This window comes from Balaenoptera physalus (genome assembly GCF_965194825.1).
Source record: "Balaenoptera physalus genome assembly, chromosome: 1".
NCBI lineage: Eukaryota > Metazoa > Chordata > Mammalia > Artiodactyla > Balaenopteridae > Balaenoptera > Balaenoptera physalus.
In genome coordinates this window covers 152,390,363-152,418,258 of record NC_138882.1, presented here as the reverse complement: position 1 = coordinate 152,418,258, position 27,896 = coordinate 152,390,363, and the positions used below count along the sequence as shown (strand labels likewise).

Below are 27,896 nucleotides of genomic sequence, written 5' to 3'. Positions count from 1 at the left end.
TTTATTTCTAGATTGAAAATAAGAGGATAAAAGACAGTGAACACACTCTTCTATCTATGCTATCCCGCATGCTGCAATAAGAGCCTGTATGCTGCAACTAAAGATCCCGCATGCTGCATTAAGAGCCTGTATGCTGCAACTAAAGATCCCGCATGCTGCAACAATCCTGCTTGCCGCAACGAAGACCTGGCGCAGCCAAATAAATAAATAAATTGTTTTTTTTGAAAAATAAGCCTATTCTACCTCCTTTAGGATACTGTTCAATCAAATATCCTCATATCATTGCTCATCCTCATGTCAACCTGATATCTTCATATATCCTGTCATAAATATGATCAATTAAATCCCTACCCTTCTATAACTTACATTCTAGTTAGAGAAAATAGACAACATATAAATAAATATATATTATGATGTCAGGTAGTGTTATTAAGAAAAATAAAACACGGTAAGAGGCTACAGACTGTTGGGAAGATGGTATTATTTTAGAATAGAGTAGACAAAGAAAGCCACTCTAAACAGGTGAAGAGACCTGAAAGTGAAGAAGAGAGACATTTAAATTTCTGGAGGAAGAACATTCAAGACACAGAAAACAGTAAATGCGAAGACTCAGAGGCAAAAAAGTACCTAATCTTATTTAAAGAGAGCAATATGTCTGAGGCTGAGTAACAAAGTGGTGACTGTGAAACATGATGAAACTGAAAAGTTAACTAGAAGCCAAATATTGTATAACCTCATGAAACTTGATAAGGGCTTAGAATTTTAAGTTGTGAAGCTACTGATGGGCTATAAGTAGGAAGTAACATGATATATTTTATTTTATTTATTTTTTTTTTTTAATTTTTTTTTTTTTTTTTTATTGATTGATTGATTGATTGCTATGTTCGGTCTTCGTTTCTGTGCGAGGGCTTTCTCTAGTTGCGGCGAGCGGGGGCCACTCTTCATCGCGGTGCGTGGTCCTCTCACTATCGTGGCCTCTCTTGTTGCGGAGCACAGGCTGCAGACGCGCAGGCTCAGTAGTTGTGGCTCACGGGCCCAGTTGCTCCGTGGCATGTGGGATCTTCCCAGACCAGGGCTTGAACCCATGTCCCCTGCATTGGCAGGCAGATTCTCAACCACTGCGCCACCAGGGAAGCCCCAACATGATATATTTTAAAAGAACAATTCTGGCTACTAAATGAAGAAGACTGGGTGGGGGGGTGGGGCGGGGCAAGAAGTGAGATAAGTTGGAAATAGTCCACATGAGAGATGGTGGTAGCTTAGACTACAGCAGAAAAAGTAGAGATGTGTGACAAATGACTAAATTTGGAATACATAATATTTTGAAGGTAAATTCTATGGCATTTGCTAATGGTTTGAATGTGGGGTGTAAAAGAAAGAGATGAATCAAAGATGACTCAAATGTGCTTATCCTAAGCAACACAGTAAATGGTGGTGCCTTCTACTGAGATGAGGTAAATGCTGGAAAGAATTAGTTTAGGCTAGGAAAACTTGCCCAAAAGGCAAAAACCTCCTAATTACTCTCCCATTTCTAATCTCCGGCTCTTCATCCCATTCCCCATATTTCTACCAGTTATTCTCCTATTTAAAAACCTTCAATACATCTTCAACAAAACACTAGGAAACCGAATTCACAGAATATTAAAAGGATTATACACGCTGACCAAATGTGATTTACTCCTAGAATGCAAGAATGGTTAAACATAAAATAATCAATGTAATATACCACCTTAAAAGCATGAAAAGGGAAAAATGACAGATAACCTCAACTGATGCAGAGAAACCATTTGACAAAATTCAACACCCCTTGCAGTAAAAACACTCAACAAACTAGGAATAAAATGAAACTACTGCTACATAATGAAGACCATATATGAAAAGCCTACAGCTAACATCATATCTGATAGTGAAAGACTGAAAGCTTTCCTCTAAGATCAGGAACCAGTAAAGAATGCCCATTTCACCACTTCTATTCAACATATTATTGGAAGGTCTAGCCAAAGGAATTAGGCAAGAAAAAGAAATAAAAGGCATCCAACTTGGAAAGGAATAAATAAAATTATCTCTATTCACAGATAACATAATCTAATATGTAGAAAACCCTTAAGAGTCTAAAAACAAATGTTAAAACTAATGAACAAATTCAGCAAACTAGCAGGATACAAGTCAGCACACAAAAATCAGCTGCATTTCTATACACTAACAATGAACAACCTGAAAAAAAATAATTCCACTTAAAATAGCATCAAAAAGAATAAAAGATTTAAGAATTAACCAAGAAGACGAAAGAGGTGTACAGTGAAAAAGACAAAACATGGCTCAAAGAAATTAAAGAAGACATGAATAAAGAGAAAGATATTCCATGTTCATGGATTGGCAGACTTAATATTGTTAAGATGTCAACAGTACCCAAAGCAATCTACATATTCAATGCAATCCCTATCAATATCCCAATGACTTTTTTTTGCAGAAATAGGAAAAAAGATCCTAAAATTCACCTGGACTCTCAAGGGACCACAAATAGCCAAAACAATCTTGAACAAGAGGAACAAAGCTAGGATACTAACATTTCCTGACTTCAAAACTTACTGCAAAGCCACAGTAACCAAAACAGTATGGCACTGGCATAAATATAGACACAGAGGCCAATAAAATAAGAGAGCCCAGAAATAGATGTTCATATATAAGGTCAAATGATTTTTAATAAAAATGTTAAGAACATTCAATGGGAAAGAACTGCCTTTTCAAAACATGGTGCTAGGAAAGCTGGATATCCACATGCAATATGGATCCTTGTCTTACACCACATACAAAAATTAACTCAAAATGGATCAAAGATCTAAACGTAAGAGCAAAATTATAAAACTCTTAGAAGAAAACAAAAGAGAAAAGCTTCATGACATTGGATTTGGAAATGATTTTTTGGATATTAAACAAAAACACAGGAAACAAAAGAAAAAATAGACAAATTGGACTTCACAAAAATTAAATACTTTTGTGTATCAAACAACACTACTAATAGAGTAAAAAGGCAACTCATATAATGGAATAAAAAATTTGCAAGTCATGTGTATGATACAGAATTAATATCCAGAACATATGAAGAACTCCTAAACTCAACTACAAGAAAATAACCCAATTCAAAAGTGGTCACAGGACTTGAATAGACATTTCTCCAAAGAAGATATATGAATGGACAATAAGCACATGAAAAGGTGCTCAACATCACTAATCATTAGGGAAATGCAAATCAAAAGCACAGTGATATACAACTAGGATGATTATTATCAAAACAACAACAACAACAGAAAAAACAACAACAAGATTTTGTGGATATGAAGAAATTGAACCCTTGTGTATCACTACTGGTAATGTAAAATGGTACAGCCCCTGCAGAAAACAGCATGGCAGGTCCTCAGAAAATTAAACATAAATTTACCATTTGACTCAGCAATTCCACTTCTGGGTATATACACAAAAGAAATGAAAGTAAAGATTCAAACAAGTATTTCTACACCAATGTTCATACCAACATTATTCACAATAGCAAAAAGTAGAAACAACCCAGATATCCATCCATGGATGAATGGGCACACAAAACATGGTATATATTACATAGAATGGGATATTATTCAACATTAAAAAAGAAAGAAATTCTGACACGTACTGTACTACAATATGGTTGAAGCTTAAAGACGTTACGCTAAGTGAAATAAGCAGAAAAGGACAAATATATAATTCCACTTATATGCAGCACCTACAATAGTCAAATACAGAGACAGAAAGTACAGCGGTGGTTACCAGGAGCAAGGGTGAGAGAGAAATGAGGAGTTATTGTTTAATGGATACAGGGTTTCAATATAAGTTAATGAAAAAGTTCAGGAAATGGATATTGCAGATCATTGTACAACAATGTGAATGTACTTAATGTCACTGAACTATACACTTAAAGATGGTTAAAATGGTAAATATTATGTCATATATATTTTACCACAATAAAAAAATTGTTTTAAACCTTCAATGGCACCAGTAGGATAATGCACCACCTTCTTAACGTGGAATATACAGCAATTTAGTTTCAGCATGCCTTTTTAGGTCCTCCTCCAACCATTCCCTCCCCATAACATCTGGGACAGATATCCATAGTTAAATAGTCAGCAGCTTCCAAAGACTATATGTGATATTGGGTCTCCACATCATTACTCACATCATGACACTCTTTCTTGTATCCATCTGGTGAAACTCTAATCCCTGAAGTTGTACCTTAAATGTCAAATATTCAGTGAAGGCTTCTTAATGTCTTTCCCTTTCCAACATAATGAAATGCTCCCTTTAATTCATGATTAATAACATGCTATGCATTCCATCACTCTTTACCTCCTGAGGTAATCAACTTATTCTCCTCATTTTAAACACTGCCTCATCTACTGGCTTGTGTTTTCAACAAGTAAGCACTCTCTACCTCTATAATAACAGCAACAACAACCACCATTTATTGAGTACCCACTATGGGCTTGGCATTGTGCCAGGGGTTTTAGAGATATTATGTCACTTAAGTCTTAAAATACACCTCCTTAGGGAGCTATTATCAAAATCATTTTATAGGGGGCAGAGTCAAGATGGCATACTAGGAGAACGCGGATTCGCATCTCCTCACAACTAGGGTACTTACCAGGCACCAGTGCGGGACCACGGACACCTAAGGGAACAGGGCGAACCCCCAGTGACCGGGTAGGATGTGGGGCGGTGTGGGGGGAGTGATGGGGGAGGAGAAGTGGAGGCGGGATGGGGCTGGTGCCCCTGAGGGGTGGCTGGGGGAGGGGAAGCGATCCCACGACAGAAGGAGGATATTGGGGAACCACTGGGAGGGCAGAGGATCAAAAGGGAACATGGCCAGTCAGGTTTCACCTGCCCACTTGAGCCCCCAGGAACCTGCTGAGATTCATCCTGATCCTCTGCCCACTGAGGCCCCCTCCAGCCGAGAGGGTCCTGAGGGAGTGGGAGGGAGGGAAGGGGGAGCAAAAGTAAAGGCCGGACCTCAGGGACAAGCACCCCTGAGGGGTGGCTGGGGGAGGGGAGGAGTTCCTACACCCAGAGGGACCCACCCATGGTTAGGGGTCCAGCGGCAACGGTGGAGACCCTGGGGAAGATGGTGGGGAGGAGCACAAAGGAATGGAAGAGAACCGGGCCAGCACTCTCCCTGTCCACTTAGGCACCCCAGGCCTAATCCTCTGCCCTGGGAGCCTCCCTCCTGCCGCTCAGAGCCCAAGCCCTGCCCCTACACCCCCATCCAGGGCCCTACCTCTACATTCGGAGACACCCTCCAATGCGCTGGGCCTAAACCCCACCCACACACCCTCACTCAGGGCCCTACCTCCAAACTCCGGAACTCCACACTCCAGAGGCCCTCCTTTCCAGGTGCTGCCCCTCCCCTTCAAAGCCCAGATCCTAAGCAGAGGTCCTGGGCCATGCCTGAACAGCGCCCTGCATAGGCCCTGCCCCACGCTCAAGCATCACCACCCCCCCACCCCCAGCTAGGTCCCTGCCTAAGTTCCACCCCCGCCTAAACTCCGCTTTCATAGCCAAGGCTTTTTTTTTTTTTTTTTTTTTACTTTTTTCCTCTTGTAGATTGGGGTTCTGTTTTACCTTGTTGATTCACTGTTCTTGATTCTTTTATATTATTATATTTCCTAATAAATCTTTTATTTTTCAAATTTTATTTTATTTTTTATACTTTGTTATTGTTCTGCCCTTTTGGCTAGTTCCCCCCTCTTTATTTTATTTTTTTCTTTTTTCTGTTGTGGTTTTATTTTACCTTGTTGCAGTTGTTTCAATTACAGTTTTATTTTTTCCTAATGTATTTTTTATCTTTCTAACTTTATTTTGTTTTTTATTCTTTGATATTGTACTGCTCCTTTTTTTTCTTTTTCTTTTTTTTTTTACCACACCACGAAGCTTGCAAGATCTTGGTTCCAAGGCCGGAAGTCAGGCCCCAGTTCCTGTGGTGAGAGCTCTGAGACCAAACCATTGGACTAACAGAGAACCTCAAACCTCAGGGAATATTAATCAGAGTGAGGCCTCCCGTAGGTCCTCATCTCAGCACCAAGGCCCAGCTCTACCCAACTGCCTGAAAACTCCCGTGCTGGACATCTCAGGCCAAACAACCAGTAAGACAGGAATACAGCACCACCCATAAAAAAGAGGAAAAAAAAATTTAATGACAGAAAAATACGTTACAGATGAAGGAGCAAGGTAAAAACCTACAAGACCAAATAAATGAAAACAAAATAGGCAACCTACCTGAAAAAGAATTCAGAGTAATGATAGTAAAGATGATCCAAAATCTCAGAAACAGAATGGAGAAATACAAGAAACATTTAGCAAGGATCTAGAAGAAGTAAAGAGGAAACAAACAGTGATGAACAAGACAATCACTGAAATTAAAAATACTCTAGAAGGAATCAATAGCAGAATAACTGAGGCAGAAGAATGGATAAGTGAGCTGGAAGATAAAATGGTGGAAATAACTGCCAGAGAGCAGAATGAAGAAAAAACAATGAAAAGAATTGAGGACAATTTCAGAGACCTCTGGTACAACACTGAATGCACCAACATTCGAATTATAGGGGTCCCAGAAGAAGAAGAGAAAAAGAAAGGGGCTGAGAAAATATTTGAAGAGATTATAGTCAAAAACTTCCTCAACATGGGAAAGGAAATAGTCAATCAAGTCCAGGAAGCACAGAGAGTACCATACAGGATAAACCCAAAGAGAAACATGCCAAGACACATGTTAATGAAACTATCAAAAATTAAATACAAAGGAAAAATATTAAAAGCATCAAGGGAAAAGCAACAAATAACATACAAGGAGATCCCCATAAGATTAAGAGCTGATTTTCAGCAGAAACTCTGCAAGCCAGAAGGGAGTGGCAGGACATATTTAAAGTGATGAAAGGGAAAAACCTACAACCAAGATTACTCTACCCAGCAAGGATCTCATTCAGATTTCATGGAGAAATTAAAACCTTTACAGATAAGCAAAAGTTAAGAGAATTCAACACCACCAAACCAGCTTTACAACAAATGCTAAAGGAACTTCTGCAAGTGGGAAACACAAGAGAAGGAAAAGACTTACAATAACAAACCCAAAACAATTAAGAAAATGGTAATAGGAACATACATATCGATAATTACCTTAAACGTGAATGGATTAAATGCCCCAACCAAAAGACATAGACTGGCTGAATGGATACAAAAACAAGACCCGTATATATGCTGTCTACAAGAGACCCACTTCAGACCTAGAGACACATACAGACTGAAAGTGAGGGGATGGAAAAAGATATTCCATGCAAATGGAATTCAAAAGAAAGCTGGAGTAGCAATCCTCATATCAGACAAAATAGACATTAAAACAAAGACTATTATAAGAGAAAAAGAAGGACACTACATAATGATCAAGGGATCAATCCAAGAAGAAGATATAACAATTGTAAATATTTATGCACCCAACATAGGAGCACCTCAATACATAAGGCAAATGCTAACAGCCATAAAAGGGGAAATTGACAGTAACACAATAATGGTAGGGGACTTTAACACCCAACTTTTACCAACGGACAGATCATCCAAAATGAAAATAAATAAGGAAACACAAGCTTTAAATGATACATTAAACAAAATGGACTTAATTGATATTTATAGGACATTCCATCCAAAAACAACAGAGTACACTTTCTTCTCAAGTGCTCAGGGAACATCCTCCAGGATAAACCACATTTTGAATCACAAATCAAGCCTTGGTAAACTTAAAAAAATTGAAATCATATCAAGTATCTTTTCTGACCACAATGCTATAAGACTAGATATCAATTACAGGAAAAAAACTGTAAAAAATACAAACACATGGAGGTTAAACAGTACACTACTAAATAACCTAGAGATCACTGAAGAAATAAAAGAGGAAACCAAAAAATACCTAGAAACAAATGACAGTGAAAACACAACAACCCAAAACCTATGGGATGCAGCAAAAGCAGCTCTAAGAGGGAAGTTTATAGCGATACAATCCTACCTCAAGAAACAAGAAACATCTCAAACAAACAACCTAACCTTACACCTAAAGCAATTAGAGAAAGAAGAACAAAAAAAACCCAAAGTTAGCAGAAGGAAAGAAATCATAGAGTTCAGATCAGAAATAAATGAAAAAGAAATGAAGGAAACAATAGCAAATATCAATAAAACTAAAAGCTGGTTCTTTGAGAAGATAAACAAAATTGATAAACCATTAGCCAGACTCATCAAGAGAAAAAAAGGGAGAGGACTCAAATCAACAGAATTAGAAATGAAAAGGGAGAAGTAACAACTAACACTGCAGAAATACAAAGGATCATGAGAGATCACTACAAGCAACCATATGCCAATAAAATGGACAACCTGGAAGAAATGGACAAATTCTTAGAAAAGCACAACCTCCCGAGACTGAACCAGGAAGAAATAGAAAATATAAACAGACCAATCACAAGCACTGAAATTGAGATTGTGATTAAAAATCTTCCAACAAACAAAAGCCCGGGACCAGATGGATTCACAGGCGATTTCTATCAAACATTTAGAGAAGAGCTAACCCCCATCCTTCTCAAACTCTTCCAAAATATAGCAGAGGGAGGAACACTCCACAACTCATTCTACGAGGCCACCATCACCCTGATATGAAAACCAGACAAAGATGTCACAAAAAAAGAAAACTACAGGCCAATATCACTGATGAACATAAATGTAAAAATCCTCAACAAAATACTAGCAAACAGAATCCAACAGCACGTTAAAAGGATCATATACTATGATCAAGTGGGGTTTATCCAAGGAATGCAAGGATTCATCAATATATGCAAATCGATCAATGTGATAAACCATATTAACAAATTGAAGAAGAAAAACCATATGATCGTCTCAATACATGCAGAAAAAGCTTTCGACAAAATTCAACACCCATTTATGATAAAAGTCCTCCAGAAAGTAGGCATACAGGGAACTTAACATAATAAAGGCCATATATGACAAACCCACAGCCAACATCATTCTCAGTGGTGAAAAACTGAAACCATTTCCACTAAGATCAGGAATGAAACAAGGTTGCCCACTCTCACCACTATTATTCAACATAGTTGTGGAAATTTTAGCCACAGCAATCAGAGAAGTAAAAGAAATAAAAGGAATCCAAATCGGAAAAGAAGAAGTAAAACTGTCACTGTTTGCAGATGACATGATAGTATACATAGAGAATCCAAAAGATGCTACCAGAAAACTACTCAGGCTAATCAATGAATTTGGTAAAGTAGCAGGATACAAAATTAATGTACAGAAATCTCTTGCATTCCTATACACTAATGATGAAAAATCTGAAAGAGAAATTAAGGAAACACTCCCATTTACCACTGTAACAAAAAGAGTAAAATACCTAGGAATAAACCTACCTAAGGAGACTAAAGACCTGTATACAGAAAACTATAAGACAGTGATGAAAGACATTAAAGATGATACAAACAGATGTAGAGATATACCATGTTCTTGGATTGGAAGAATCAACATTGTGAAATGACTATACTACCCAAAGCAATCTACAGATTCAATGCAATCCCTATCAAACTACCAATGGCATTTTTCACAGAACTAGAACAAAAAATTGTACAATTTGTATGGAAATACAAAAGACCCTGAATAGCCAAAGCAATCTTGAAAAAGAAAAACAGAGCTGGAGGAATCAGGCTCCCAGACTTCAGACTATACCACAAAGCTACAGTAATCAAGACAGTATGGTACTGGCACAAAAAGAGAAATATAGATCATTGGAACAGGATAGAAAGCCCAGAGATAAACCCACCCACATATGGTCACCTTATCTTTGATAAAGGAGGCAAGAATATACAATGGAGAAAAGACAGCCTCTTCTATAAGTGGTGCTGGGAAAACTGGACAGCTACATGTAAAAGAATGAAATTAGAACACTCCCTAACACTATACACAAAAATAAACTCAAAATGGATTAAAGACCTAAATGTAAAACCAGACACTATAAAACTCTTAGAGGAAAACATAGGCAGAACACTCTATGACATAAATCATAGCAAGATCCTTTTTGACCCACCTCCTAGAGAAATGGAAATAAAAACAAAAATAAACAAATGGGACCTAATGAAACTTCAAAGCTTTTGCACAGCAAAGGAAACCATAAACAAGATGAAAAGACAACCCTCAGAATAGGAGAAAATATTTGCAAACGAATCAACTGACAAAGGATTAATATCCAAAATATACAAGCAGCTCATGCAGCTCAATATCAAAAAACAAACAACCCAATCCAAAAATGGGCAGAAGACCTAAATAGACATTTCTCCAAAGAAGATAAACAGATCTCCAACAAACACATGAAAAGATGCTCAACATCACTAATCATTAGAGAAATGCAAATCAAAACTACAATGAGGTATCACCTCACACCAGTCAAAATGGCCATCATCAAAAAATCTACAAACAATAAATACTGGAGAGGGTGTGGAGAAAAGGGAACCCTCTTGCACTGTTGGTGGGAATGTAAATTGATACAGCCACTATGGAGAACAGTATGGAGGTTCCTGAAAAACTAAAAATAGAACTACCAGATGACCCAGCAATCCCACTACTACGCATATACCCTGAGAAAACCATAATTCAAAAAGAGTCATTACCACAATATTCATTTCAGCACTATTTACAATAACCAGGACATGGAAGCAACCTAAGTGTCCATGGACAGATGAATGGATAAAGAAGATGTGGCACATATATACAATGGAATATTACTCAGCCATAAAAAGAAACGAAATTGAGTTATTTGTAGTGAGGTGGATGGACCTAGAGTCGGTCATACAGAGTGAAGTAAGTCAGAAAGAGAAAAACAAATACCATATGCTAACACATATATATGGAATCTAAAAAAAAAAAAAAAGGTTCTGATGAACCTAGGGACAGGACAGGAATAAAGACACAGACGTAGAGAATGTACTTGAGGACACAGGGAGGGGAAGGGTAAGCTGGGACTAAGTGAGAGAGTAACACTGACACAGATACACTACCAAATGTAAAATAGAGAGCTAGTGGGTAGCAGCTGCATAGCACAGGGAGATCAGCTCAGTGCTTTGCGACCACCTAGAGGGGTGGGATAAGGAGGGTGGGAGGGAGACACAAGAGGGAGGGGATATGGGGATATACATATGCATATAGCTGATTCACTGTGTTATACAGCAGAAACTAACACAACATTGTAAAGCAATTATACTCCAATATAGATGTTAAAGGAAAAAAGAAAAAATAATCATTTTATAGATAAGAAAACTGAGGCTCAGGGATGTTAAATATCTTTTCTAGAATCACACGGTGGAAATGAGAATTAAATTTAGGTTTAACTCCCATGTCTGTGCACTTTCCACTTCCAATGTAATAATTAGTCAACAAATATGATGGAGCATCTAAGTGTCAGGCACTGTGCTAGGCAATGGAGATACAATGGGGAAAAAAGAATGGATATAATCCCTGCCCTCATGGAATTTACAGTCAAGAGAGAGATAAGGATTAATTACACAATTATTGAAATTAATAAAAAATTAAAGCTGTGAACCATGATGAGAGTTCCACTATGCCATATGTGAAAAAAAAAAAAAAAAAAAGATCCTGTGTGACGTGTGACACTCCAGCAATCTTCCTTCCTCTTTTTTCACAACGAAGCTTACTGAAGGTTGAGTTCATACACCATTCCTTTAACCTGTTCACTCAAAACTATATCATTAGCTCTAAAACAGAAACTGCTCTTACAGGATTATCAAAACCTCCTTATTGCCAAGTCAAACATTTTTATGTTCTTAGATTATTTTTATCTATATTATCCAATACTTTGGACTCTCCTCTTAAAACTCTCCTTATTTTTGGCTTCTGTGATATCTTTCTCCATTTTTCCTATTTTTCTGATCATTATCCAGTCTATTGGTTGCTCCTCCACTATTAGTCCCTTAAATGTTTGTGTTGTTTGATCTTCTCTCCTTCTCACTCCCTTGGGTGATCTCACCTAAATCTATGACTTAGATATGCTGAAGATTACCAAATATGATTCTCCAGCTCCTAATATAAATTCCAGATCTTTATATTCAACTGATGGGTGAACATCTCTTCTTGAAATGTCCTACAAGTGTATCAAACTGAGTATGTTCTAAAACATTTTTCTTTTAGTATTTCCTCTAAGTTAATGGTATCACAATCTATAATAACATCTCAAATCAGATACCTTATGATCATTTTAGACATCCTAGGCCTCTACTTCCACAATTCTATATCCTACATTGCTCTTAAAACTCTAACCTCAAGTCCATTCTCACTAACTACTACTTCATATCAAATGTTCCTCATTGCCTGACTAGATTATCATGAAAGACTAACTGGTGGGACGTCCCTGGAGGTCCAGTGGTTAAGATACTGCGCTTCCAATGCAGGGGGCACGGGCTTGATCCCTGGTCGGGGAACTAAGATCCCACATGCCACAAGGCACGGCAAAAAAAAAAAAAAAAAAAAAAAAGACTAACTGGTCTCCCCAACCTAGACCCTTCAAAGGCTTCTTTCACACTTATTCAAGGATGAGTAATGTTGCAAAAATATGTGTCATTAAGCTCCATAAACCTCAAAATAAAATCCAAACACTCTAACATAGTATACATATTCATTCATGATCAGGCTTTTGCCCAACTCTCCAACATCATATATTTCATCCCTCCCTTTGCCAGATTTCTTCAGTTATGCTAAGCTACTAGTTTTTTCCTGAACACAGTCTGCCGTTTCTTGCTTCAGTAACTCTGCACATGCTGGTTTCTCTTCTGTAAAGATGTATTCTTCTTTACCTAGCTAACATTTTTTTTTTTTTTTTTTTTGGCTGCCTTGGGTCTTCATTGCTGCACATGGGCTTTCTCTAGTTGTGATGCGCAGGCTTCTCATTGTCATGGCTTCTCTTGTTGCGGAGCATGGGCTCTAGGCACAGGCTTTAGTAGCTGTGGTATGCAGGCTCAGCAGCTGTGGCCCATAGGCTCTAGAGCACAGGCTCTGTAGTTGCAGCACACAGGCTTAGCTGCTCCACGGCATGTGGGATCTTCCTGGACCAGGGCTCGAACCCATGTCCCTTGCATTGGCAGGTGGATTATTAACCACTGTGCCACCAGGGAAGCCCCCTGGCTAACATTTTTAAGAACTAGGATCAGATTCTCTATTCACCATCTCTATTAAGCCTTCTCTGACTCACTACACACTTTATTACATAAGTCCCAATCTGCTGTCACAGCATATTCTAAAAACCATCTACTATCACACTTACCACACTCTTTCAACCCTTTGCTTATATGCCCGGTTCCCAATACCTGTGAACTCCCTACATCCACATGTTATAATGCTTTATTTTTTTAGATCTCTATACTATCAGTGCCGAAGACAGAAGCTGAAGGTACACAATAAATTATTTATAAATCAAAAATTTGTACCAGTCTTTTCACTGGAAAAATATAGCTCATTTATCTTTTTGGATAGGTATAAGATAAATTTTGATTGAGCTTCTTTTTCATCTGCTTTTGCTGACACCCTCAGCCCACCACCCTACCCCACACACCTGCCCATTCTTTAGGATGGAGGCTTTTTCATTATCTTATTTAATCTTTCTTCCTATACTAGTTTGGAAGCTTTACTCTACCGCCCCTCTTTTACTGCTTACCTAGGTATTTCAACATATATACTTAACTTAAAAATATCTTAGAAATAAGCCAGTATCTTTATTCTCTTCCCAAACCAGAATATTTTTAAAAGCTGTAACACTGATAACCCTCTCTGAACTTACATCCTATTATTGTGGAGTACTTGAGTTCTACCTGCATTTTTGCCCCTGACAAATTGAATGCTGTTATTGTTGCTGCTACTGTTATTTTATTCAACCAATATGTCTTTAATTCTCCATTCCTTCTCACATCTCTCATGTTTCCCTGAGGATCATTTTCCTTTCATCTAAAATACATCCTTTAGAATTTCCTTTACTGAGGGTCTTTTGGAGGTTAACTCTCTCATTTCATTTGTCCATCAATATATTCTGCTCTCAGTGGTGCTGGGAAAGTTGGACAGCTGCATGTAAATCAATGAAGTTAGAATACACCCTCACACCATACACAAAAGTAAACTCAAAATGGCTTAAAGACTTAAACATAAGACATGACACCATAAAACTCTTAGAAGAGAACATAAGCAAAACATTCTCTGACATAAATCATACCAATGTTTTCTCAGGTCAGTCTCCCAAAGAAATAGAAATAAAAGCAAAAATAAACAAATGGAACCTAATCAAACTTATAAGCTTTTGTACAGCAAAGGAAACCATAAACAAAACAAAAAGATAATCTACGGACTGGGAGAAAATATTTGCACATGATGTGACCAACAAGGGCTTAATTCCAAAATAAACAAAGAGCTCATACAACTCAACAATGACAAAAAACAACCCAATCGAAAAATGGGCAGACCAAAATAGACATTTCTCCAAAGACATACAGATGGCCAACAGGCACACAAAAAGATGTTCAACATCACTACTTATTAGAGAAATACATACCAAAATTACAATGTACCACCTCACAACAGTCAGAATGGCCATCATTAAAAAGTCTACAAATAACAAATGTTGGAGAGGCTGAGGAGAAAAGGGAACCCTTCCCACTGCTGGTAGGAATGTAAATTGGTACAACCATTATGGAGAAAAGTATGGAGGTTCCTTAAAAAACTACAAATAGAACTACAAAAAGAATATGATCCAGCAATCCCACTCCTAGGTATATATCCAGAGAATACTCTAATTCAAAAAAATACATGCAGCTCCGTTTTTCTTTCTCAGGGTTGCTTTGGCTATTCAGGGGCTTTTGTGTTTCCATACAAATTGTGAAATTATTGGTTCCAGTTCTGTGAAAAATGCCATTGGTAGTTTGATAGGGATTGCATTGAATCTGTACATTGCTTTGGGTAGTATAGTCATTTTCACAATGTTGATTCTTCCAATCCAAGAACATGGTATACCTCTCCATCTGTTTGTATCATCTTTAATTTCTTTCATCAGTGTCTTATAGTTTTCTGTATACAGGTCTTTTGTCTCCTCAGGTAGGTTTATTCCTAGGTATTTTATTCTTTTTGTTGCAACGGTAAGTGGGAGTGTTTCCTTAATTTCTCTTTCAGATTTTTCATCATTAGTGTATAGGAATGCAAGAGATTTCTGTACATTAACTTTGTATCCTGCTACTTTACCAAATTCATTGATTAGCCTGAGTAGTTTTCTGGTAGCATCTTTAGGATTCTCTATGTATACTATCATGTCATCTGCAAACAGTGACAGTTTTACTTCTTCTTTTCCGATTTGGATTCCTTTTATTTCTTTTACTTCTCTGACTGCTGTGGCTAAAATTTCCACAACTATGTTGAATAATAGTGGTGAGAGTGGGCAACCTTGTTTCGTTCCTGTTCTTAGTGGAAATGGTTTCAGTTTTTCACCATTGAGAATGATGTTGGCTGTGGGTTTGTCATATATGGCCTTTATTATGTTAAGTTCCCTGTATGCCTACTTTCTGGAGGACTTTTATCATAAATGGGTGTTGAATTTTGTCAAAAGCTTTTTCTGCATGTATTGAGACGATCATATGGTTTTTCTTCTTCAATTTGTTAATATGGTTTATCACATTGATCGATTTGCATATATTGATGAATCCCTGCATTCCTTGGATAAATCCCACTTGATCATAGTATATGATCCTTTTAATGTGCTGTTGGATTCTGTTTGCTAGTATTTTGTTCAGGATTTAGAGGAGCCAGGCTCCCTGACTTCAGACTATACTACAAAGCTACAGTAATCAAGACAGTATGGTACTGGCACAAAAACAGAAATATAGATCAATGGAACAGGATAGAAAGCCCAGAGATAAACCCATGCACATATGGTCACCTTATCTTTGATAAAGGAGGCAAGAATATATAATGGAGAAAAGACAGCCTCTTCAATAAGTGGTGCTGGGTAAACTGGACAGCTACATAGCTACATGTAAAGAATGAAATGAGAACACTCCCTAACACCATACACAAAAATAAACTCAAAATGGATTAAAGACAAAAAAGGTAAAACCAGACACTATAAAACTCTTAGAGGAAAACATAGGCAGAACACTCTATGACATAAATCATAGCAAGATCCTTTTTGACCCACCTCCTAGAGAAATGGAAATAAAAACAAAAATAAATGGGACCTAATGAAACTTAAAAGCTTTTGCACAGCAAAGGAAACCATAAACAAGACAAAAAGACAACCCTCAGAATAGGAGAAAATATTTGAAAATGAAGCAACTGACAAAGGATTAATATCCAAAATATACATGCAGCTCATGCAGCTCAATATCAAAAAACAAACAACCCAATCCAAAAATGGGCAGAAGACCTAAATAGACATTTCTCCAAAGAAGATAAACAGATTGCCAACAAACACATGAAAAGATGCTCAACATCACTAATCATTAGAGAAATGCAAATCAAAACTACAATGAGGTATCCCCTCACACCAGTCAGAATGGCTATCATCAAAAAATCTACAAACAATAAATACTGGAGAGGGTGTGGAGAAAAGGGAACCCTCTTGCACTGTTGGTGGCAATGTAAATTGATACAGCCACTATGGAGAACAGTATGGAGGTTCCTTAAAAAACTAAAAATAGAACTACCTTACGACCCAGCAATCCCACTACTGGGCATATACCCTAAGAAAACCATAATTCAAAAAGAGTCATGTACCACAATGTTCACTGCAGCACTATTTACAATAGCCAGGACATGGATGCAACCTAAGTGTCCATCAACAGATGAATAGATGAAGAAGATGTGGCACATATATACAATGGAATAATACTCAGCCATAAAAAGAAATGAAATTGAGTTATTTGTAGTGAGGTGGATGGACCTAGAGTCTGTTACACAGAGTGAAATAAGTCAGAAAGAGGAAAACAAGTATCGTATGCTAACACATATATATGGAATCTAAAGATTAAAAAAAATTGGTTCTGATGAACCTAGGGGCAGGACTGGAATAAAGACACAGACGTTGCGAATGGACTTGAGGACATGGGATGGGGGAAGGGTAAGCTGGGGAGAAGTGAGAGAGTAGCACTGACATATATACACTACCAAATGTAAAATAGATAGCTAGTGGGAAGCAGCTGCATAGCACAGGGAGATCAGTTCGGTGCTTTGTGACCACCTAGAGGGGTGGGATAGGGAGGGTGGGAGGGAGACGCAAGAGGGAGGAATATGGGGATATATGTATAGCTGATTCATTTTGTTATAAAGCAGAAACTAACACACCATTGTAAAGCACTTATACCCCAATAAAAATGTTAAAAAATAAAATAAAATAAAATACCTGGCAAATTAAAAAAAAAATCACACACACACAAAGGAGAGTGGGTGGTTTGGAGACTGCTTGGGAGAAAACCATTTGTCTTTCCTACTCAATCCCTTTAATATGTCAGACTCACCATTAAGTTAAAGATTCTATTTCACAAATAAATCAGACACTGCCATCCTTATCTGGTTCTGAAGAACCTAGGGGCATGACAGGAATAAAGACGTAGACATAGAGAATGGACTTGAGGACACGGGGAGTGGGAAGGGTAAGGTGCGACGAAGTGAGAGAGTGGCATGGACATATATACACTACCAAATGTAAAATAAATAGCTAGTGGGAAGCAGCCATATAGCACAAGGAGATCAGTTAGGTGCTTTGTGTCCCCCTAGAGGGGTGAGACAGGGAGGGTGGGAGGGAGACGCAAGAGGGAGGAGATATGGGGATGTATGTATATGTATAGTTGATTCACTTTGTTATACAGCAGAAACTAACACACCATTGTAAAGCAATTATACTCCAATAAAGATGTTAACATGCACCCTCTGTTCATAGTAGCACTAGTCACTGTAGCCAAGACATGGAAACAACCTAAATGTCCATCAACAGGATAAAGAAGACATGATACATATATACCATGGAATACTACTCAGCGATAAAAAAGAATGAAACAATGCCATTTGCAGCAACATGGATGAACCTAAGGATTATCATACTAAGTGAAGTAAGTCAGGAAGAATAAGACAAATACCATATAATATCACTTATATGTGGAATCCAAAATATGACACAAATGAACTTATTTTTGAAACAGAAACAGACTCACAGACAGAGAACAGATTTGTGGTTGCCAAAGGGGATGGGGGAGGGGGAGGGATGGATTGGGAGTTTGGGATTAGCAGATGCAAATTATTATATATAGAATGGCTTAACAACAAGGTCCTACTGTATAGCACAGGGAACTATATTCAATGTCTGGGATAAACCATAATGGAAAAAAATACTAAAAAGAATGTATATATATGTATAACTGAATCACTACTATAAAGCAGAAATTATAACATTGTAAATCAACTATACTTGAATAAAATAAATATAAAAAATAAATAAGTGTGTGTGTGTGTGTGTGTGTGTGTGTGTATATATATATATATATTCTGTATTGATTATTGTTAGATAATTTCACTGAATATAGAAATAAAGGTTGACAGGAGGTTTTCCTCTCTCCAAAACTCTTAAGATACTATTCAACTGTCTTCTGGCTTCTATTGCTACTACTGATAAGTCAGCCACATTTCCAACTTCCACACCTTTATGAATGACCTTAACTTTTCTTTCTGGCTGCTTTTCAAAAAGCAACTTTACTGAGATATAACTTATATACAACAAATTGCACATATTTAAGGTTTACAATTTGGTTCATTTTTGACATATGTATATAATAAAACCGTCGCCACAGTCAAGATAATAAACATATCAATCACTCGCAAAAATTCCCTCATATCCCTTTGTAATCACTCCCTCCCTCTTCCACACCCATACTCAGGCTACCACCAACCTGCTGTCTATGACTATAGCTTAGACTGCATTTTCTAGAATTTTATATGCATGGAATCACACAGTATATAGTCATTTTTGTCTGGCTTTTTACACTCAGGATACTTATTTTGAGATTCATCTATGTTGTGCTGTTCATTCCTTTTTACACCAAATAGTATAACAAGGTATGGATATACCACAATTTGTATATCTGTTCACCTCTTTGGCTATTACACATAAAACTGCTATGAATACTCATATACAAGTAAATGCAGAGACATATACTTTCACTTATCTTGGATAAATCCATAGGGATTGAATGGTTGAATCATATATTTAGGTATATGTTTAACTTTTTAAAAACTGCCAAAATGTTTTCAAAAGTGGATGTATTACCATATGATCCAATAATTCCACTTCTGGGTATTTATCCAAAGGAAATGAAAACACTAACGGGAAAAGAAATCTGCACCTCCATGTTCACTGCAGCATTATTTTCAATAGCCAAGACATGGAAACAACCTAAGTGTCCACTGATGGATGAATGAATAAAGAAAATGTGGTCCATATATATAACTGAATATTTTTCAGCCATAAAAATAAAGAAAATCTTGCCATGTGCCACAACATGGATGGACCCTAAGGGCATATTGCTAAATGAAATAAGTCTGACAGAGAAAGACAAATATTGTATGATCTCACACATGGAATCTAAAAACAACAACAAAACCTGAACTCATACAGAGAACAGATTGGTGGTTGCCAGAGGCAGGGGTGGGTGGTTGGGGGTGAGCGAAATGGGTGAAAGTAGTCAAAAGGTGCAAACTTTCAGTTATAAAATAAATTAGTCCTGGAGATATAATATACTGTTTGACATTATAGGTAATAATACAGTATTGTATATTGAAAAGTTGCTGAGAGTAAATCTTAAAAGTTCTCACCTCAAGAAAAAAAAATTGTTATGTGTGGTGGTGGATATTAACTAGATTTACTGTGGTGATCATTTCACAAAATATACATATATTGAATCATTATGTTGTACACCTGAAACTAATATAATGTTATATGTCAACCAACTCTCAATTAAAAATAATTTTAAAATAAACCTTTAGGGACTTCCCTGGTGGTCCAGTGGTTAAGAATCCGCCTTCCAATGCAGAGGACGCGCGTTCGATCCCTGGTCGGGGAACTAAGATCCCATGTGCCACAGGGCAACTAAGCCCACAGGCCGCAACTACTAAGCCCGTGTGCTCTAGAGCCCACATGCCACAACTAGAGAGCCTGCATGCCTCAGCTACTGAGCCCATGAGCTCTGGAGCCCGTGTGCCGCAACTAGAGAAGCCCACACACCGCAACGAAAAGACCGTGCATGCCACAAAGAAGGTCCCACATGCCACAACTAAGACCCAATGCAGCAAAATAAATTTTTAAAAAAATTTTAATTAAAAAAGAAAAAAAATCTTTAAAAAGAAATAAGGGGACTTCCCTGGTGGTGCAGTGGATAAGATTCCGTGCTCCCAATGCTGGGGGCCCAGGTTCGATCCCTGGTCAGGGAACTAGATCCCACACGCATGCCACAACTAAAGAGCCAGCGAGCTGCAACTAAGGAGCCAGTGAGCCACAATTAAGACCCAGTGCAACCACATAAATAAATAAATATCTTTTTAAAGTTTAACAAAATAAACAAAATAAAAAGAAAGTGGATGTAATAGTTCACATTTCCACCAGCCCTGTTTTAGACTTGCCATTCATTCACATCCTTGACAACGTTTGGCATAGTCAATCTTTTTAATTTTAGCTGTTCTAATAAGTGTAGTGATTTCCCTAATGACGAATAATGTTGAGCATCTTTTCGTGTGTTTGACATCTGTATGTCTTCTTTAAAAAAGTGTTGGCTCTAACCTTTGGCCCATATTTTTATTTGGTTGTTTGTTTACAATAGTCCCCCCTTATCCTTGGAGGATATGTTACAACGCCTCCAGTGGAGGCCTGAAACCACAGATAGCACCAAACCCTGTAAATACTATTTTCTTTCTCTACATACATACCTATGATAAAGTTTTATTTATAAATTAAGCACATTAAGAGACTACCCAAATGGCCTGCATCACTACTCTTGCACTTTGGGGCCATTATTAAATAAAATAAGGATTACTCAAACACAAGCACTGTGATACCACCAACAGCCAATCTGATAACCAAGATGGCTACTAAGTGATTAACAGGCAGGTAGTATACACAGCGTGGATATGCTAAACAAAGGGATGTTTCACATCCCAGGCAGGATGAAGCTGAACAACATGAGATTTCACCACACTATTCAGAATGGCATGTAGCTTAAAACTGTAAGTTGTTTATTTATGGAATTTCCCATTTGATATTGTCAGACATGGCTGACCAAGGGTAACTGAAACCACAGAAAGCAAAACCACGAATAAGGGGGGATTACTATACTTATCATTGAGTTTTGAAAGTTTTTTATATCTTCTATATACAAATAATTTACCAGATATGATTTGCAAATATTTTTTCCCAGTCTGCAGCTAATATTGTTGTTCTTTAAAAAATATCTTTCAAAAAGCAGAAGTTTATAATTTTGAGGAAGTCCCATTAATCATTTATTTCCTCTGGTATCATACCTAAGAAATTTTGCCTAATCCAAGGTCATAAAGATTTTATCTCATTTTTTATTCTGGAAATTTTATACTTTTAGGTTTTACGTTTAGGTCTGTAATCCAGTTTTGAGTTATTTTTTTACATAGTGCAAGGTATGGATCAAACGTCTTTCTTTGTACATGGATATCTAACTATTCATATGTTTAAGAGAATATCATTTCTCCACTGAATTACCTTTGAATGTCTGTCAAAAATCAGTTGTTCAGGGCTTCCCTGGTGGCGCAGTGGTTAGGAATCTGCCTGCCAATGCAGGGGACACGGGTTCGAGCCCTGGTCTGGGAAGATCCCACATGCCGCGGAGCAACTAAGCCCGTGAGCCACAATTACTGAGCGAGCCTGCGCGTCTGGAGCCTGTGCTACGCAACGAGAGAGGCCGCGACAGCGAGAGGCCCGTGCACCGCGATGAAGAGTGGCCCCCGCTCGCCACAGTTGGAGAAAGCCCTCGCACAGAAACGAAGACCCAGCACAGCCATAAATAAATAAATAAATTAATTAAAAAAAAAAAAAATCAGTTGTTCATAGGACTGTAGTCTTATTTGTAGAATCACTATTCTGCTCCACTGATCTACTTGTCTACTTGATGCCAATACCACACTGTCTTGATTACTGTAGCTTTATAAGTCTGGAAATCAGGTGTCGTTAGTCCTCCAACTTTGGTCTTTTTCAAAGTTGTTTTAGATTTTCTAGGGTCTTTGCATTTACAGATGAATTTTAGCTTTTCTCTTCTTTTTTATCTTTTTTATTGAAGTATAGTTGATTTACAATGTTTCAGGTGTACAACAGTGATTCAGTTATACAGACAGATTCTTTTTCAGATTCTTTTCCATTATAGCTTTTTTTTTAAAGATTTATTATTTATTTGTTTGTTTTTGGCTGCGTCGGGTCTTAGTTGCAGCATGTGGCATCTTCGTTGAGGCATGCGGGCTTCTCGAAGTTGTGGCATGCGGGTTTTCTCTTCTCTAGTTGTGGCGCGCAGGCTCCAGGGCATGTGGGCTCTGTAGTTTTGCAGCACATAGGCTCTCTAGTTGAGGCACATGAGCTCATTAGTTGTGGCGCATGGGCTTAGTTGCCCCGTGGCATGTGGGAACCTAGTTCCCTAACCAGGGATCGAACCCACATCCCCTGCATTGCAGGAGGATTCTTTACCACTGGACCACCAGGGAAGTCCCTTCAGATGAATTTTAGAATCAGCTTTTCAATTTGGGATTTTGATCAGTTTAGAAAGAAATTTAATTCTTCCAACATATAAAAAAGGTTTATTTCTGCATTTCTTTAGCTCTTCTTTAATTTCTCTCAGGAATGTTCTGTAATTTCTGTACATAAGTTTTGCGTATTTTTGATGCTATTGTAAATAGCAGTTTTTTAAATTTCAATTTTATACTGTTTACCATTAGTATATAAAAATATAATTGATTTTTGCATATTGAGCTTGTATTCTGCAACCTTGCTAAACTCACTCATTAATTCTAATGAATAACTCTTTTCTAGACTTCTGTATAAACAATCATATTACCTACAAATATAGTTTCACTTCTTCTTTTCCAATTTGGATAGCTTTCCTTTCTTTCTCTTGCCTGACTGCACTGTCTAGAACCTCTAATAAAATGCTGAATAAAAGTGGTAAGAGTGAACATATCTTTTTTTCCAATTTTTTTATTGTGATAAAATATATATAACATAAAATTTACTATCTTAACCATTTTTACAAGTACAATTCAGTGGAATTAAGGATATTCATTTGTTGTGCAACTATCACCATCATTCAGCAGAATTCTTTTCATCTTGTAAAACCGAAACTCTACACCCATTAAGGATAGCTCCCCATTCCTCCATCTCTCCAGTCCCTGACAACCACCACTCTACTTTCTATCTCTATGATTCTGACTACTCTAAGTACCTCATATAAGTGGAATCATACAGTATTTGTCTTTTTATGACTGGCTTATTTCACTTAGCTTTAATTTACTCAAGGTTCTTCCATGTTGTAATGTATCAGAATTGCCTTGCCTTTTTTTTTTTTAAAGATTATGTTTTTCTATGTGGACCATTTTCAAAGCCTGTATTGAATTTGTTACAATATTGCTTTTGTTTTACGTTTTGGTTTTTTGGCCAGGAGGCATGTCTGATCTTAGCTCCCCGACCAGGGATCGAACCCACATCTCCTGCATTGGAAGGCAAAGTCTTAACCACTGGACCACCAGGGAAGTCTCTGCCTTGCTTTTTTTTTTTCTTTTAAATATTTATTTATTTTGGCTGCACCAGGTCTTAGTTACAGCATGCGGGATCTTTGTTGTGGCATGCTTAGGTGCGGCACGCATGATCTGTTTTAGTTGTGGCATGCAGGCTCTTAGTTGCAGCATGCAGACTTCTTAGTTGCACCATGCACTCTTAGTTGCGGCATGCAAACTCTTACTTGTGGCATGCATGTGGGATCTAGTTCCCTGGCCAGGGATCGCACCTGGGCCCCCTGCATTGGGAGCACAGAGTCTTACCCACTGGACCAGCAGGGAAGTCCTCCCTGCCTTGCTTTTTAAGGCAGTATAATATTTCACTGTATGTATATGTGACATTTTATTTATCCATTCATCTGTTGATGGACAACTGAGCTGCTTCTGTGTTTAAGCTATTGTGAATAATGCTACGATGAACATGGCTGTACAAATATCACTTCAAGACCCTGCTTTCAATTCTTCTGAGTATATACTCAAAAGTGTAATTGCTGGATCACACAGTAATTCCATTTTTAACTTTCTGAGGAACTGCAACACAGTTTCCCACAGCAGCTATACCATTTTCATACCTGTCTTTTTTCCTAATCTTAGGGAGACAACGTTCAGTCTTTCATCATTAAGTATAACGTTAGCTGTAACTTCTTCACAGATGTTCTTTATCATGTTGAGGAAGCTCCCTTCTAGTCCTAGTCTGCTGAGATTTTTTAATCAGGACTTTTAAATGCTTTTTCAGCATTTACTAAGATGATCATATAGTTTTCTTTTTTGGTTTGTTAGTATGATGAATTACATTGATTCATTTTCTAATGTTAAACCAACAATGCACTCCTGTAATAAATTCCTATTTGGTCATGATGTATTTCTTCCTTAAATATACTGTTGGATTCAATTTTCTAAAATAAGGTTTAGAATTTCTGCATTTATGTTAATGAGGGATATTGGTCTGAAGTTTTCTTTTATTGTAATGTCCTTTCCTGGTTTTGGTATTAGAGTAATGTGGGCCTCATAGACTGGGTTGGGAAGCATTCTTCCTCTTCAATGTTCTGGAAGACATTGTGTAGAACTGGTACATACATATCAATTATCCCAGAGCTCAATGATCCTCTTTTCTTTCTTTTTCCCAAGTTCTTTTTTCTTTCTGTTTCATTTTGGATAGTTTCCATTGCTTTATCTTCAAGTTCACTAACCTTTTTTTTTAATATAAATTTATTTATTTTATTTATTTATTTTTGGCTGCACTGGGTCTTCATTGCTGCGCGTGGGCTTTCCCTAGTTGTGGCGAGCGGGAGCTACTCTTTGTTGCAGTGCATGGGCTTCTCATTTCGGTGGCTTCTCTTGTTGCAGAGCACAGGCTCTAGGCACGTGGGCTTCAGTAGTTGTGGCACGTAGGCTAGTAGTTGTGGCTCGCGCGTTCTAGAGTGCAGGCTCAGCAGTTGTGGCACATGGGCTTAGTTGCTCCGCAGCATGTGGGATGTTCCCAGACCAGGGCTCGAACCTGTGTCCCCTGCACTAACAGGCAGATTCTTAACCACTGTGCCACCAGGGAAGCCCCTCACTAACCTTTTCTTTTGCAATATCTGATCTGCCATTAGTCCTACGCACGGTATTTTTCATGTTAGACATTGTAGTTTTCACTCCTATAAGTTCAATTTGAATCTTTTTTTATATCTTCCATGTCTCTATTTTTGGGAACATCAGGAATATAGTTATACTGACTGCCTTAATGTCCTTCTCTACTAATTCTACTGGGTCAGTTCAAGGTCAGTTTTGATTGGCTGATCTTTCTTCTCTTCATGGTTTGTATTTTCCTGCTTCCACGTATGCCTGATAATCTTTGACTGAATGGCAGACAATGTGAACTTTTTGGCAGTGATGGATATTTTGTATTCCTATATTCTCAAGCTTCGTTCTATAATGACATGAAATACTTGGAAATAGTTTATTCTTTTGGATCTTGCCTTTAAAACTTTTTAGTTGGGACCAGACCACATTTAGTTTAGGGTTAAATATTCCCCATTACTAAAACAAGACCTTTCTGAGTACTCTACCCAATACCCCACAAAGTATGAGGCTTTTCAGTCTGGATAGTTGGAAAATACTATTCCCAGCTCTGTGTGAGCACCAAGCACTGTTCTAATCCCCAGATGGTTCTTTCCCTGGCTTCAGGAAGCTTTCCCACATGCATGCACCACAGTATTGTGCTGAATACTCTGAGGGGACTGTCCATAGATCTCTGGGTTTCTCTCTGTATAGCTTTCTCGTTTTTGTTATTCTGTCCTACAAACTCTAGCCACATTGTACTCCCTGGACTCGTCCATCTCCTCAACCCTGGGAGTCCACTGCATTCTACTCCCTATAATACCATCTAGAAACTCTCTCAAATTGGAGTAATCATTGAGCTCATCTCATTTGTTTTCCATTCACTGTTGGTCCTTTGTTGCCTAAAGAAGACATTATTAGTGATTTTTGTCTTTTTTTTGTTTTTGTTTTTGGTTTGGTTTTGTTTTGTTTTGTTGGTTATTTCGAGGAGAAGGTAAATCCAGTCCCTTTTATTCCAACTTCACCAAAAGTCCAGTACAGCTGCTTTTAAGGTTAGTTTGTTTTTTTGTAATATTCTAAAATTTCCCTATAATGTATATAATGTATAATGGCTTTCTTTTTAAGTCTGTTTGGAATTCCCTGAGCTTCCTGCAACTAATGATCAGCATCTTTGAACATTTCTTGAAATTTCTCAGTTATTATCTCCTAAACTACCACTTTGGCTCTGTTCTATTAAGTCTTCTGAAATGCTAATTAAATCAAAATAATAGGCTGATAAAATATGAATGATTTCTTTTCCTTCTAAGTTCCTGAATTTTTTCAATGCATTCATTGTTTTCAATAAAAATGTGCTGAGCACCTACTATGTGTCAGACACTGTACTAAGCAACACAGAAACAAAAATAAATAAGAAATTAAACCTGTCCTCGAAAATATTTGGATACTGAAGCCTAGAAGAAGAGAGAAGGCAGACATTTATAACACAGTGTATAAGGTTTTCTGATCAAGCCACTATGCGAGCACCAAGAAAGTGTACCTATAACACAGACTTGTTGGGAAGGTCAAGTAAAAGAGTATTTCTCAGAGAAGATATCTTAGAGATAAGTAAGAAGTTATATAGAATTAATATTATAACTTTGAAAAGAAAAAATTAAATAGCTAACATACTAATGAATTTTAAAAAGAAAACATTCTACTTATACTATGTCTATATGAAATGTTCTAATAAAAATGACTGAAAACTTATGAATTCCCAAAGGCTAAACCTTAAAAGGCCCCGCATGATCTGGGCTTCTCCAGCTTCATCTCATACCATTTTCCTCCTGGTTCTCTTTGCTCCAATCATGCTCTTTCAGCTCTTCATATGCCATGTCCTTTCATAACTTAGAGACCTTCATACTGCTTTTTTGTGTAAAATGCTCTCATCTCACCCTTCTATGCCACTCAACCTCTACCTTCAAGGTTCAACAAATGTCACTTTCTCAAAGAAACTATCCCTCCTCTAAATTAAGTAAAATATCCTTGTACACTTCCTTAGCACCACAATTGCCCCTTTAATAAAACTCATCATACTTAAATCCTTATTCAATGTATGCCTTCACCAATACTTTAGAAACTCTGAGGACAAGAACCATGACTATCTTATTCACCACTCCCTAGACCTAACACATAAGAACTCAGTAAATACTGGTTGGACTAACTGATTGTACCTTTAAGCTTAGGAATCAACATACTTTAGGATGAGCAAACTGGTCTCTGAGAAGGTTCCCCTCCTGATCACCTAAGATAAGAAAGGCAATCACAGCTTTCAACGCTATCATTTCAGTTACTACTATATGACTAGACAAATACTTGAGTTTTACTTTCATTAATAAAAAATATTTGATATAGTTTTACCATTCAATAAATAAATAAAATATTTTGTAAAA

At 37.5% G+C, this 27,896-nt stretch overlaps 1 protein-coding gene and 1 long non-coding RNA gene across 8 annotated transcripts in view; one reads left to right on the top strand and one right to left on the bottom strand.

Moving 5' to 3' along the window:
- TUT4 (terminal uridylyl transferase 4) overlaps positions 1-27,896 on the bottom strand; it is a 151,917-nt gene that overhangs the window by 64,524 nt on the left and 59,497 nt on the right. The gene's annotated exons all lie outside the window — the stretch shown is intronic.
- Positions 110-27,892, top strand: LOC309645773. The gene is made up of 3 exons (XR_014255044.1): positions 110-792; positions 1,131-21,913; positions 22,228-27,892. It is a non-coding gene; the product is annotated as an uncharacterized lncRNA (long non-coding RNA).